General features: G+C 39.4%; 1 long non-coding RNA gene across 5 annotated transcripts in view; it reads left to right on the top strand.

The window, feature by feature from the left end:
- Nucleotides 1-2518: 2518 nt before the first annotated feature.
- The window catches only part of LOC136015260 (uncharacterized), a 149528-nt gene continuing 139357 nt past the window's right edge, over nucleotides 2519-12689 (top strand). For all 5 annotated transcript variants that reach the window (XR_010613135.1, XR_010613131.1, XR_010613133.1 and 2 more), the window contains exon 1: nucleotides 2519-2667. This is a non-coding gene — a long non-coding RNA (uncharacterized LOC136015260). The remainder of the gene's footprint in view (nucleotides 2668-12689) is intronic.

The raw sequence follows: 12689 nt of genomic DNA, 5'->3' as shown, positions 1-12689 counted from the left end.
CATGCAGTTTCCAGTCACTGCATTAATGAAAAGTAACTGAATCGCACTCTGACAAGTTCTCATCACAGAGCTAGTTCAAAAGCTGTAGTGAGATGCACTGAGCTGCAGTGTTCTTGACTGGAGTGCTGATAGGTGATCTTTTTCTTCCCCCAGGGGTACACATATATCCCTTAGTGGGGATGTTGTCCTGACCAGCCTTTGCCTTTCACCTTTGCAAGGACTTTTCTTACCCTGTGAAGAGGTAATAGAGTATCCATAGTCTGGTCTGGCAGTGCCCATGAGCTCTGAAATGTTCACACTAGGTATTGAGAGACTGTGAAGTTAAACTTTCTTTTAAACTGATGTAAGAACGAATAAAGTCAGTGCCCTGATACCTTGGATGTTTTCCTTTCCCCTCGAGCTACTGCTTGATACATTACATTCACAAAATAATTTCTTTTTTATAAAAGCCATCTCCATGTAAAGCCTCTTCTGTGCAGTGACTCAGGCAAACAGAGCATTGTATGTGGGGAAGCTCCTTCCTTATAGAGCACGGTGAAGAACTGAGACAATTTAATGCAATCAAAGTGAAAAACTTCACAGCTTACTCAAATATAATATTGTTGAAGTTTTCTCATTAATGTGGGGACAAATAGTGAAGTGTTGTGGCTGTCATTAAGACAAGTGTCTTTTCTTTCAAACCAGTGGATTCTCAATCAAAGGACTCCTTCTGTACTTGGGCTTCCTTTAAGGCTACCTTTAAACACACATTTTGCTTGTTCAGAAAGCTGTCATTAAACAGCAATAACCTTTTGTGACTGAATTTGGCTGGATTTGAATGGGTGACCTAAAGATTAAAATTTCAGACTCTGTTGCTAATTAACAGAGTCATCTTAATCCCTGATGGATTTATTATTTAGTACCCCAGACCTAGATATTTTTTCTTTCATTTCACAAATGTCATCTTCACATCTTTAGTGATTTAAAAGCTACCATTCGTTGCAGAGCAAATTTAGTATGCATGATAAACACTACTCTTCTTTGTCCTGATTCCTGCAAATTCCTTCAGTCATGTTCTCTATAAACACAGAGTAAAGTATGTTCCTAAAGGTTATGCTGAGGCAGAAATTTATGAGACCAAGCTCTGTCTCTCAAATTTTCTGTTGGGCAAGTGCTGTATGCTGGGTTTGCACTGGGTGTGAAAAGGTAAAATATATATTAATTAAATATTTTTGCTTATTTGTAATTATAACAGCTTTTTATGAAACACAAAGCGTACTTTTCAGCTGAAGAAATTATTTTTCTAGCATATGAGATACTCAAGCTGTAGGAAGCTGCTAGCTGTGAGAGTATCTGACACAGTTTCATTGGTAACTTGTGAACAACTAAAGAGGTTTGAGCTGAAAATTGGATTTAAAGGTAAATAACCCCACTTATAGGATAGTAAGTAAGTTCAGGCATCTGAATGTCAGTGGCTTAAGCCATTAGAAAATAATATTTGGGGCTAAAAGTAGGTTATTAAAACTATGCAATTTTCTCTATATATCAACAGTGATGGAAAAAAAACAGGCAGCTAAATCTCTGAGGACTCAATAATAATCCCATATAAACATTTCATTGACACATGTTCAGCACAATTTTGCTTTTTTAACAAAATCTTTATTTTGTAGTGTAACATTTGTGAAGCAATGTATTTAAAAACATGATTTAAAATAAGACTTCCGAAACTCAGAAATTTGTTAGGAATAAATGTTGGGCCTTGTACAAATATTTTAGGCACCATATTAATGAAAAGTAACTTAATTTCATCCTATCAGATTCTACCCAGAAGGCAGCTTTACAAAGCTGATTCTGCAGCTGAAGTGATTCACTGGGAACAAAATCTAAGGGCAATTTCAACCTCAGTTTTTAAATTTGTAACTAATCGGTTGGTCTGTTTTTCTCTTACGTTATAGGTTCATGGGAAGACAATAGAATTGTAGAAGGGCTTTCAGTGGGTGTTTTACTTTAAGGCTCCAACAGCTCAGTCTTCCATTTGTTTTAGTTTACTGTTTGTTACATTACCACTCTGAATGAATTATAACGAAGCTTCTTGTTATCTAGTATTCTGGTAAGACTGAGGTCACAGCTTTCAGCAAAGGAAAGCCATTTAAGATAGATCTTTTCACAGTTTACATATCTGCAATTACAGGGAACAGATTTTTCACTGTCAGGCTTAATGTAGCCTGAACAATATCAGACTCACAGAGGTTAAATAAAGCTTTGCCTAATAAATTACTGTTTATTTTTCCTTGCTATCCTAAATAACTGTGAAAAATGTGGAAAGAGCAAGCCCATATACCACCCAGGAGCTCTTCCCAGCTCACTGATTTTCACCCTTGTCCTGGGTTCAGCAGTAGCAGTCATTTTTTCTCCTTCTTAGGAGCTAGTACAGTGCTGTGTTTTGATCTTTTGGCCTGGGAACAGTGCTGATAACGCCGATGTTTTCAGTTGCTGCTCGAATGTTTGGTCTGGCCAAGGACTTTGTGAGCCTCATGCTCTGCCAGGGAGGAGGGGAGGCCGGGAGGAAGCAGAGACAGGGCACCTGACCCAAACTAGCCAACGAGGTATCCCATACCACAGCACGTCGTGCCCAGGATGTAACTGAGAGTTACCTGGAAGGGCTGGTTCACTGCAGGGTTGGACGAGGTATTGGTCAGTGCTTGGCTGGGGGGAGTGGGGTGAGTTATTGGTCGGCTGGTGTTGAGGTGTTGTATTCTCTTCCCTTGTTATTTCCTTTATCATTATTATTACTGGTGGTAGCAGCAGTGATTTGTGTTTTACTTTAGTTACTAAACTGTTCTTATCTCAACCCGTGGGAGTTGCATTCTTTTCGATTCTCCTCTCTGTCCCTCCAGGAGCAGGGGGAGGGCAAGAAGGGGGGGGAGTGAGTGAACGAGGTTTGTGGTTGGGTTTAAACCACGACAACCCCTCTTTTCTGTGGTTTAGTTTCCAAGGAAATCATAGCTTTAACATACCTGCATTATTAGGGAAATAACACTGTGGAGCACAGAGAGCAAAGTACTCTGCCATGTTGTACAGGTCAGTCCAGGGCAGATCACTGTATCATTAAGGTACATAATTTACATATACAAATAAAGATTTGGGAGAAAATAAACTCACACAAACAGGTTAGAGCACATTTTATAGCAGTGGGGCTTATATGGCCCAAGTGAATACGATTTAGATTTGAAGTGCCTGGGAAGGAGCAAGATTTGGGGGACTTTTTGTTCAACAGTATGGTGTCCCTGTGTTTCTGCTTCCCAGGAAGGAATACACAGGGCAACTGAATCTTTGGTGCAACACCAGCCAAGAAGTGGCACCACTACCACAGCTATTATCTGCATCTTTAACTAAACTTGCAGTAAACAGAAGTCCTGTCTGAGTATTTTTTTTCTTTAGAATTTTAGTAGTTGACTCCTAACAGTTGTTGTGCTGTTCTGTGACAATATAATTAAATGCAGAGGATTGTTTAGAGCACGTGAGACTGTCTTAATGAATAACTTATATTCCACAAACTTTGTATCAGTGTATATAGGATAACCAGAAAGTAAAGTGATGGATGCCTCGTCTGTACGGTGTAAAATCAGTGAGCACTAATTTTTTTTCACAAGGGTCCCTTAACTGATAAAATGGTGTTTGACCAGATAGCTAAAAGAAGAGATACTTCAAAGAAGCAGAGCACGAGAGAAACAAGATGGCACCAGAATTGAAATGAGGAGACACGTACTGATCTAAATGCAATAGGGTGAAATTGTTTTCTGCTTTTCATGTAGGTGAAATAGAGGTCTGCGTTGATATATTTCTGGAAAAACAATAAACAACAGTGTTTCTCTGAATGTCTCATGAGAGTTCATGTTTTTATTAGTCAATGCCTTTTGTCAGTGCACTGCAGTGTAGCCACCCCACCATGTTGGTAGGCTACTTCTTTTGTCTATCACCACTTTAGCACATATGTGATTGCAGGAAAGATAGTCTAGAACATCCCATGGTTCACCCTATGGCATCTCAGTGCCTGCAGACAGTGCTGTGGGTTAGCCTGTGTGCTTGCAGGCTCGAGGAGGAAAAAGGAAGGCACGACAGGAGCAGGTCCTGTTCACCTAAGAGACGCAGGCAAAGCCATATGCCTTTTGCTCCTGCAGCTGCCTCCTCATCAAAAAGCTGGAGCAGAAGTTGGCTGCAGACCACTTGATTTCCATTGTCAGGGCAGCATTCCCCTTATTCTCTCACCCCAGCAGCAAAGCGGAACCAGGGCTGTGAAGTGAAGGTTTTTTCTGTCTGTATAAAGGGAATTTTTCTGCATCTTCAGCAGATAGTTGGGTTAGTAATAGGGAAAAAATGGCAAATTACAAGGATAGTACAGGGAGACTGGTCTAACAAAAAAATTGCAGAGATCACCTGTCATTTTTACTGTGGAGAACACCCGCTATTTTATCAGTTTCCAGTAATGGATCAAACTAATCTCAGTTTCTTTTGAGGAGAGGGAGAGTTAGATGAAATGGTATTTGGGTAGAGGTACATTTAATAACATTTTATGACATATTGTTTTTTACAACAACCGTACAGTTGTGACATGGCATTTTTACCTCTGTCTGCATTTTCAAAGCAGGGGTGAGGTGAGGGAAGCAGGCAACTAGATGTGGCTGTCAATGTACCATCTGAGCACTTGGGAAGTCACAGCCAAAATTAGAGGGTAAAACTTCACCCAAATCTATCATAATAATGCCCTGCAGATAGCCTTAGCTCTCACTTCATTACGCCATGTAGATTACCTTCACCCTGCTGTACTATGAGTCAGTCTGAGGAGGACAGGTGTTGATTCAGGGCTATGGGTCCCTCTGAAATGAGTATTATCCCTTTCTGGACTGAAAAGGGGATGGACATGTCTGCCTACCACTGGGGTCTGCATGTGTGCTCCTGACGCTGCCGATGAGTCTGTGATATGTGCCTGGGGCATTGCTCATTAGCTGGGTCAGGTTATGGATGTCAGGGCAGCTTTGAGTGCTCGTTTTTCGCCATTGGCCTCTCATGCCCTCAGTGTGCATGCTTGGTGTTTTCCGGTCTGTCCGGTTCTGTGTTTTAGCAAGGTGGACTGCTGTACTGTGTGCTGCTGAGGATGTAATTGGTGCTTTTTGCATACCTCTTTCCAAAGCTCTGGTAAGAACTGAGTCTGAGCCTGGGTTAGGGGTCTGCAGGATGGGCTGCTGGGAGCTATGGTATGGCTCTGAGCGCAATGCAGGGGTGGAGCCAGGAACCTTCCAAACAGAGTGGGATGGAGCATGATGAACTGGGATGTGTGTGCAGGCAGATTACTTGCAGCCAGGGGTGAGAGCAGTAGCGGAAGTGTGATGACACAGAGGCAAGACTGCGGAGGTGAGTAGGGCAAGGGCTAGGAGTGCTTGTAAGCAGTTGATTGTTGTAACAGGCCTTGCACCATGGTCACCTTGGTTGTGCAGTGCTTAGTATAAGCTAGCTCAGGTCTGCCCTATATCACTCCATGTTACGGCTGGATCACCATTTTATGAGGACGTAGATGTATGAAAGCAGGGTGTGATGTGGGGAAAACCTGCAGCTGAAGGGAAGTGAATGTGCAGAGGGAAGAAAAGCAAGATATCTGTCTTCCCATAGATCACCGATGTTGTCCCCGGACACTTTTAGGTTAAAGAACTGAGAATTACTTGGCAGATAACCTGTGGCGGCACCAAACTTGTCAGAATTAGAAATTGTGTGTTCCAAGGATGATGAGTCCTTGAACAGGTTTTGGGAAGCATTACATTCTCAAGTGCCACCCCTAAGCATCATTCATGCATACCTGCTTGTTCAACTGTCAGAGCACTAAGACAAATATGTTGTTCTGGTCAATGTGAGAACAGCAACACTCAATTTCCAGCTGAGTTTTTCCATACCATTTTGAAAGCAGAGAATACTGTTGATTGGATGTAGTGGTGTGTTGCATAGATGTGGTGGGTTGTTTTTTCTCCAGATTTCTCCCTTGAAAGCTCATCAACAGAAGTAACAAGTAGTTTACTGAATCACTCACCAATCTTTTGAGCTTTTGAACAGTGAGAACTTTTTATGGATAGCATCAACTTTGTTTACATAAAGCTAGTATCCTATGATTTAATTAAACCTCTTCCCATATCTCTGTCAGTCTTAGTTTATTGTTAGGAAAAGGTTTATAATTATCCTAATGGCTTATTAGCCACTTGTTACAAGCGTAATTTTTAAGTTATTTAGAGAGACAAATGTTTAGGCAGACAATTATAGAGGGAGGCTATGTAAACATTCTTGAAGTAGAGGCTTGTCTACACAAGGGAATACATATAGAACAATGTAGATTGAACCTTTAAAAATGTGATAGCTGTTGCGTTTTTAGCTGGATGTAAAAATATCACTGACAAGGGCATTTTAATGCCAACTTGTTTATGCTTCTTGCTCTGCTTTGAGCCCATCAGCCTTTAGTAGGCATTGAGGTTTTTCAGTTTCCATCTCTCATGCCAGTGGATGTGAGTTACAGCACTGTAATTTAAAATAACAAACACGTAGTATGCAGTCTAAAATAATGAGAACTCTAGAACAACTGTACAGCCAGATGGTTTTATGACCCAGCATTCAAAAGAATATCTAATGCTATTCAGTTTTAAATTAAAAGAAGCAGGAATTCTTTGAAGTCGTCTAGCTATTGGGCAGTTCTCATTGCAATTATTAATCTTTCTTTGGAACAGCTGAATTGAATATATTAAAATAAATAATAATAATAAAAGTAAAAATAATAAAAATTAATCAAATATATTAAAATAACAGAGGTGTTATGAATTTTGAAGAGCACTGTTTCCACAAAACCAGGCAGCAAAAAATGATGCTAAGAGTATGACTAGATCTCTTATTTGTGATAACTCAAAGTACATGACAGCATCATTTAGATGTGTTAGACTAATTTTACTTTTGACGGACTTTTGTTCAATAGAATAATTGTAGAGTGGTGTGTAGCATCTGATTATTTCCAAGAGAATTAACTTTTTTATTATTATTTTGGAAGAGTGACCAGCCAATAGTATTACTCCTGTCCTTAACAGGGAGCCAGGAACAGGGAAGCAACAAGCAGTTAAAAATCAGATATCATTCTCCAAATTTCCAATGAGACTTAGCCTTTCAGCTATGCAGAGGAAAATTAGTGCCTTATTTTAGCCTCAATGAACTGCGGGTAAGTCATAACACTAAAGAACTTGCATCTTTTTCTGCATTGTTCTGCCAGATATGAGCTCTTGATTCACCTTACCATAGCCATCAGGGCTTTGGTTAAAGACTGAGGGAAACTGGTGATTAAAACATACCTTCCCCAGGACAGATCGCCTTGTTTACATAATTGGTCATTTATCAGATTTTAATTGCTGTTCTACTTTTGTGATCACACTAAGGTAGTTACAGAAATGTGGTCTAAGTGTTACTGTGTTGAATTCTGCCTGGGAAGTAATGTTTTTTTTTCTCATTTCTGCTCCAGATTTCTTGTTTTGCTTTGTGCAAGTAATTTACTCAGTGCTTTCCTTCTTTGCCTAAGAAACCTGGATGATAATCTCCCCCTGGCTCATGGTTCTTGTCCAGAAAAATACCTGGCAATTTTGGGTCCTTTAAAAGCTGCAGCCAACCAGAAAATGATGGAGCTGAAGCGACTCATTAAGCTCCTTTAATTCTATTAAAATAGAAAACAGGAAAAGGCAAATGATGAAAAAGGAGGTAATCAGATGTATTTTTTGAATGACTGGCAGAAATATTTTTACATTCCTTGTACATTTCATTCCCTTTCCTGTGATCGTATATAATCTTTCTCAAATGACTTCATATTGCTTTTTAATCAGCTTTTACAAATTGTTCAGCTTTTTTAGGCATTGTTATAATGAAACCTTTGAGAAGAAATCAGCGAGTATAAGAAGAGATCTGACCTCTTCCTATTTACAGTACTATATGTTCATTCCTCCAAGTGCATTTCTTATGATGAAGGTGTTTTCATTTCCTTTTACCTTGAAAATGAAATTTAAAAGTCCTCATTGATGGAAAATATGGGTTTATTGCCAACATGCACAACAATCAAGGAATATAGCTTCTCTACCCAGTAATAATTTGTTTTATTGCACAGATGTTGCACATCTCTACTAACCCTAGCAGTGCCTGAGTTCTTGGTGAGGTAGGTCATTGTATCATCATGAGCAGCATTGTAATGCAAATGGTTGACTACCTTCTATAGCTCTTAATTGCATTAAGAAATGCAGAAACATTTTTTTACTAAATACATTTTCCTCTCAGGATCTCTGTTCCACTGGATGTATTCCTACTACCTTATGGCCTGATATGTAATCTCCTGGGAGCTAGATTCAGTGGGAGCTTTGCCATTGATTTTATTATTTACTTTGTTTCACTTCGCATTATTGACTCATACTTCAGCTCCTATCCTTAGGCTAAACACTCCTAAAATGTGAAACTCCTTCTGTTAGGAGTACCTAACTTTCAGTAAGAGAGAAGATTTCTGAGACCAGAAATATTAATGTGGACCTGAATCAAGGGAAAACAACAATCTATACATTCCTGCTTATTCTGCACATTTTACACCTCTCAGAAAAGACATATGAACACAGATTTACAGTTTTATTTAGCCATCTTTTAATTTAATCTCTCCATCCTTCAGTAACGTAAGCACAGAACCTTTTATCATGTTTTACTCCTTCTTGAGCCTTCCTGTCCCTGTTTCTCTTCAATCTCTGTAACAAACTAAACATTTGCTGCTTCAGGAAGTGTTTTATGACTTTCTCAGTATCTGCAGGTGGCTGCATCTCTCAGCCATACTGCTTCCATGTTTCTGATAGAAAAATATAGGAGTAATAGCATGCTCTGGAGAAAGAAATATCTATTTGTGTTACAATTCCTTGGATATTTTTTTACTCCCATGAACATGAGTTTTCTTCTTTTTTCCTGATTTATACTGAGAGGAAAATAAGACTTTGTGTTAATAATTTTTTTTTTTTAATTTATCTATTTGGAGTGAAGGCACTAGAAGTGAGTAGTAGCTGGGTATTTAGGGCATTCACAATGGTTAGTGAAAAGCATAACAATCTGCTTTAGCCCAAGGGCAAGACCCTTTCCTACCCACATCTGGTACAAGTACAAAACTGCTTTGCCATTCTGGAGCACAGCTTTCTTGTACCTCTGAATTTGACAATGAAAAACCCAACTCCTCCCTGCAACCATGGGAGACACTGGGAAATCTTTCCGAAAATGTTTCTACAACAACTATGCCATTTTGATTCATCAAGATATCATGCTTTATTTCCCCCCCATGTCAGGTCTATGAATTTTGTTTCCACCTCTATTACTTGTCCATCCTGTGCCGATGGATTTTTGCTTGATATTTTTCTGTCTCTACTGCCCAACTGCCTATAGAAGAGGGCTCAGACATCCTCAGCACATAAATACATTAAAGAATGCTAAATATTACTCAAATGAAGAACATAGCTATAAATAGAGCAAGATGGGGCAAGGCTAGAGGAGGGCCATGAGGATGATCAGGGGACTGGAGCACCTCCCGTATGAAGATAGGCTGAGAAAGTTGGGGCTGTTCAGCCTAAGGAAGAGAAGGCTTTGTGGAGACCTCATAGCAGCCTGCCAGTGTCTGAAGGGGGCCTATAAGGATGCTGGGGAGGTGACTTTTCATCAGAGACTGCAGTGATAGACAAGGGGTGATGGGTTTAAACATAAACAGGGGAAGTTCATGTTAGGTATAAATAGATATTCTTTACTGTGAGGGTGGTGAGGCACTGCAACAGGTTGCCCAAAGTGATAAATACTCCATCACTGGCAGTGTTCAAGGCCAGGCTGGACAGAATCTTTGGTGACATGAGTGACATGGTCTAGTGTGAGGTGTCCCTGCCCATGGCAGGGGTTTTGGAACTAGATGATCTTAAGGTCCTTTCCAACTTCAACCATTCTGATTCTATGATTCTATGACTCTATGAAATATGCCAACATGTTCTGGGCTGATTTTAATTCGATTTTAAATAAACTTCATTTTAAACTTTAAATTTAAACATTAAATTTATTGCTTTTTTGTGTCTTTGCTTTCTATAGTGGAGTAAGGATGATAAAACTACAATGTATATCACACAGAGAGATATAGACATACAGACTTACTGATTGATTCACATGTGTGCTGGTGTGTATGATACATTTTTGATGGTTCCTTGCAAAGTTGTTTCAACAGGTTTTATTTTCACACACCCAAAAAACCACAATGCATTATTTTAGACTGGGAAAAATAAATGCGTACAATCATTTGTGTTTATTTCTGGGATGGAATACTATGAAGCTGTTACCACATAAAGTCTTAATATTCCTGCAGTTTATAACTCTAGGTATTAAGTTTTGGTTGTTTTTCTCGCTGTGTTTGCAATGCAGCTTACACATATTCATGTCATTTACTCATAGTTAGAAATCTAAAGTGATTTTAAAGTATGATTTTTAAGGCAGAGTTGTAAGAAAAGTAAACCATAACAAAGTCTGTGTGAATTACAATGCATCAATGTATGAGGTGTTTCTCTGTTCATAGGGTTTTGTTTCATGTGGAGCCTTTGTGCTGTACTTTGCACTAAAAGCAGAGGGAAAGTTAAGGCAGTTTCTGACAGCTGTGTGATCAAACATGTCGTGAAGCTTTTACTAGATGAACCATTAATACTTTGTTGCTACAGTTCCATTTCCTAAGACAGAAAATGTTTATGATTCGTAAGTCTGTGCGTCATCTGGCGTATTACATCAACCCCAGATGATACTGAGGAGCACCTTCCCTCTGATACTGCACCATAGGAGTCAGCAGGAGTTTTGCCTTTGAAGCAATGCAGACATGGAGGTGGCAGTAAGCACAGACTGCGCTCCACTGGTCCTCCAGCTGTGCCCTCTGAGCAAAACAAGAGCTTCCTAAGCTCGTGGGGTATAGCTTTACAATAAGCGAAGGGAACTGAGATGCTAGGATATTATCATGTTTTCCCTGGTTTTACTTATTGCATTGAAGACGTCAGCTGAGCTGCTGCGGAGGCCTTAGGACAACTCACACATTGTGTATCCCGTGTGTGTATGTTCACAGTGGTGATTTAAGCTGGCAGGCAGCTGAAGCCACCCAAAAATCTAGTGCACAGTAAAATACCACAAAGCATATTACCTTTAACGTTGTGATTTTCCCCAAGGAAGACAGTGAGCTCAGAATGAGATGCTAAAGTCACTGTATCTGTAGCTACCTACCATGCAGTTTGGTGGCTCATCTCCTTCCCACAGTGCTTCTGATCTACAAATGAGGTGTGTATTGATGAGAAAAACTCAAATTCAATTACTGCTTGGCTCTTCTTGGCAAAATAAAGGTGGCCAGCTGTTCGGATTATGAATTCCATAAAAAAATCCATAATTAAATATGTTAAACTTTTAATCTTCTTTTAATAATTTGATAATCATCACACACTTTTAATACTGTGTTTGGTGGTGTTTTTTTTTCCTGGTCCACCTCCTTTCATCATTCCCTTTTGGCCTCTCAAATACTTAGGCCAGGAGAAAGTGAGCAATAAACATGACAAGGCCCTTTAGTATTGCAAAGGTGTGAAACTCTTTCCATGTTCTCATGGGCCCATCACACCCCATAATTCATAAAAAATTCCTGTGGTTAGTTCAGGTACTTAGGAGTTTACCTTGTTCCCATGAAAAGTCAAAGACATGTCTTTAACACCTCCAGTGGTTTTATTGGAGACAGCTTCAAAACTTAATAAAATACTGTATCATTTAAAAATTTGTGAGTATCAAGTTCTGATTACGAAAGATTAATAACATTTTAAATTGGAACTACAAAATATTAATTGTGCTTCCTCCTTAAGTCGAATGCACTTTATGTCTGTTTCTATGGCGATGATAATTAATACACAGGGAATGGTAAGTAACCAACAGACTAGATTCTGCAGTGAGCTGAGCAACTCCTGGCAGGACTGAGGCTCCTCAGCTCCAGAGAGGAACATCTCAAAGGAAAAATGCTGTATTTTGCAGCGTCAGGTCTTGCAAATTTTGCCTATTAGGACTAGAGTCTGTTGTACAGTACTGATTAATCCTATTAAAAGCAACTAGATGTGACTCTGCAGCATGTGGCAGCATGAAATGTAAAACACCAATCCTATGAGGTACCACAGAGTATCAGTTCATACATGGTTAGGGCTTATAAGCTTATATGGTTACTCGTATGACACCCAGATTGCTACTCAAAGCACTGCTAAATGGTCTCCTCAAAAACATTCAAAAACTCTGGTGGCAGAGAAGTGAAAATGAGCAGGATAGGAATTACAGCTAAAGTGCCATTCAGGAAACTGCAAGGAGACGTGGATTTTTCTTCTGTTTTAAACAACTGGCAAGTGAAGTGAATATACTTCATGAATTTGTTCTCTGCCCCATCCCCTCCCTTCTCTTCCCCGTTCTAACATAGCTAGAATTTCTTTTCAATCAAGTATAAGTACATCTTTTAATATAAAAAAAATTAAAAAAATCTAATGGGAAATATTATTTCCTGTTTAAGTGGATCCAGGAAGTTTAGAACATACATATAAACTCATCCCAAATATTTTTGCATGCATCTTCTATACATATCTGCTAGGAGCTCA

Source organism: Lathamus discolor, chromosome 5 (assembly GCF_037157495.1).
Source record: "Lathamus discolor isolate bLatDis1 chromosome 5, bLatDis1.hap1, whole genome shotgun sequence".
NCBI lineage: Eukaryota > Metazoa > Chordata > Aves > Psittaciformes > Psittacidae > Lathamus > Lathamus discolor.
The sequence above is the reverse complement of the archived record's forward strand: the minus strand, read 5'-3'. Positions and strand labels throughout refer to the sequence as shown.